This window comes from Malania oleifera, chromosome 3 (assembly GCF_029873635.1).
Source record: "Malania oleifera isolate guangnan ecotype guangnan chromosome 3, ASM2987363v1, whole genome shotgun sequence".
Classification (NCBI taxonomy): Eukaryota; Viridiplantae; Streptophyta; class Magnoliopsida; order Santalales; family Ximeniaceae; genus Malania; species Malania oleifera.
In genome coordinates, this window is record NC_080419.1 from 1,214,892 (window position 1) to 1,218,094 (window position 3,203).

The window sequence follows — 3,203 nt, forward strand, 5'->3', positions numbered from 1 at the left end:
TTGAATGGAATAAATTTGATCAGTATGGGAAATAGGATTCTAAAATGGTGTTCTTGGTATTTGTAGGATGGACCCAGGAGGTAGTAGCGCTCACGCTAGTGGAGATGATGGAGCTGGACCTTCTGGTGCATGAGGCGGGGATTCAGATGTTGTGCTATGTAGTGTGGCTCAGCAAGTTATGGTTGAGATAGCTTAGAGCTCTAGGGAGCAGGGAGGTCCATCTCCAGCTTAAGGATGTACTATAGAGAAATTTATGAAGATGAACCCGTCGACATTTTCAGGAGCCGCTGACCTTACTATAGCGGAGAACTGGATGCAGGAGGTAGAGAAGATTCTGACAGTACTTCACTGCACATATGAGCAGAGAGTCTTATATGCTACATATAGACTGGCAGAGGAGGCCGAGAGATGGTGGGAAGCCACTAGATTATTGGAGGAGCAGAGGGCGATTCCAGTACCGATGACGTGGGCCCGATTCAGGGATGTGTTCTTTGATAGGTACTATCTTGCCTCAGTCAGATAGGCTCGGGTACAGAAGTTTCTGAGTTTGTCCTAGGGATCGTTGAAAGTCTAGCAGTATGCAGTGAAATTTATCGAGCTATCGCATTTCTGCCCTTATATTGTTCCAGATGAAATCAAGAAGGCTAGGATGTTCGAGAGGAATCTGAGGGGAGACATTTATAGGCAGGTGGCAGTATTGAGGATAAAGGATTTCTCAAAGTTAATTGACAGGGCCATTATAGCAGAGGAGAGTCTGTTGAGAGAAACTGAGGCACCGAGCCAAAAGAATAGGGCCGCACCCTAGAGTTTTTAGGTGGGGTCCAGCCAAGGCCTTTGGAGAGGAGGTAGATCTAGCGGGGGTTAGAGACAGATGGTAGAGCACAGTGGTTTTCAGGGTGGACAGCCTCCCACCACTTGTCCCAAATGTGGTCGAAGACATCCAGGTAAGTGTCAGTTAGGGGAGAATGTCTGTTATCGCTGCGGGAGGCCCGACCATATAGCTCGATCCTGTCAGATGCTGTCGAGTTATGCACCAGCTCCTAGATCATTTCGAGGTGGATACCAAGCGCCCTGTGGAGGACAGCAGAGGAACATTGTGCTGGGGAGAGTCTTTGCATTGAGGCCAGGTGACGCTGAGACTGCCGGAGACGTAGTCACAGGTACCCTTATTGCTTTACCATATAAAATTATTGTTTTATTTGATACAGGTGCCACCCATTCTTTTATATCGACGGGGTATGTCAGAATAACTGGGGTAGAGACACAACTATTAGATGTAGAGTTGTCTGTGGGTACGCCAATGGGATCTGTGGTAAGATGCAAGAAGGTGCTTCGAAATTTTCCAATAAGTATTCGGGAGAGAATACAACCTGCTGATCTCGTGGTCCTAGATATGCATGGGTTTGATGTGATACTGGGCATGGACTGGTTAGTAACTCATCATGCCAGCATAGATTGTCATCAGAAAGAAGTGATTTTCAGACCCCTGGGTGAGCGAGAATATCGATTTGTGGGTTCACGTGTATGTGCCTCGCCGCAGCTAGTGTTGGCTATTCAGGTGAAGAGATTGCTACGAGGTGGTTGCCAAGGGTATGTTGCATACATAAAGAAATTGCCAAAAGAAGAATTAAAACAAACTGATATACCAGTGGCGAGAAAATTTCTAGATGTCTTTCCAAAGGAATTGCCTGGCCTACCACCAGACCTAGATATTGAATTTACTGTAGATCTATTGCCAGGATCTGCACCGGTGTCTAAAGCACCGTATCATATAGCTTCAGTTGAACTAAGAGAATTGAAAGATCAGTTACAGGAGTTGCTGGATAAAGGTTTCATCAGGCCCAGTGTGTCGCCCTAGGGAGCACCAATTCTGTTTGTGAAGAAGAAAGACGGGACCATGAGGTTGTGTATTGATTATAAGGATATAAACAAATTGACAGTCAAGACTAAATATCCTCTCCCTAAGATTGATGATTTGTTTGATCAACTCTAGGGGACCCAGGTTCACTCTAAAATTGATCTGCGGTCGGGTTATCATTAGGTGAAGGTTCGAGCGGAAGATATTTCGAAAACAGCGTTTTGAACGAGATATGGACATAACGAGTTCCTAGTGATGCCATTTGGGTTGACTAACGCACCAGCAGTATTTATGGAGTTAATGAACCGGGTGTTCCATTAGTATTTAGACCAGTTTATGGTTGTGTTCATTGATGATATACTGGTATACTCGAGGAGCTTTGAGGAGCACAAGCATCATTTGAGGCTAGTGTTGGGAATATTGAGAGAAAAGAAATTGTATGCAAAATTCAAGAAATGTGAGTTCTGATTAAGGCAAGTTTCTTTTCTTGGCCATGTGATTTCTAAAGCAGGTGTATCTGTTGATCCGAGTAAGATAGAAGCAATGATGAGTTGGGAAAGGTCAAGGAATGTTCAGGAGGTTAGGAGTTTTCTGGGATTAGCAGGTTATTACCGATGCTTCGTGGATGCCTTCTCCAGGTTATTAGGTCCATTAACACGACTTACGAGGAAAAATGTGAAATTTGATTGGACCGATGACTGTGAGTAGAGTTTTTAGGAGTTAAAGCGGCGGTTGGTTTCAGCTCTTGTATTAGCTATTCCATCAGGGTAGGATGGGTTTGTAATATATAGTGATGCGTCATTGAAGGGTCTTGGATTTGTATTGATGCAGCACAACAGGGTTATCACGTTTACTTCTAGACAACTTGAAGAATACGAGAAAAATTATCCTATGCATGATTTGAAACTAACTGGAGTGGTGTACGCCCTCAAGATCTGGAGGCATTATCTATATAATGGGAAGTGTGAAATCTTCACGGATCATAAAAGTTTAAAATATTTCTTTACCCAGAAAGAGCTGAACATGAGGCAAAGAAGGTGACTAGAGCTTATTAAAGACTATGATTGCACTATTAGTTACCACCCAGGGAAAACGAATGTGGTAGCAGATGCTCTGAGCAGGAAATTAGTGGGACCAGTACTGGCAGTTATGGAGATTCAGCACCCGATCCTAATGGATCTGGAGAGACTTGGTGTGGAATTAGTAGAGGATGATCCATAGGCATTTATCACTAGCATAGTTGTGCAACCGACACTATATAAGAAGGTTAAGGCCGCTCAAATAGCAGAAGTAATGGCTAGAGTGCGGGATGGTTAAGGAGAGGAGTTTAAATCTCCGATGATGA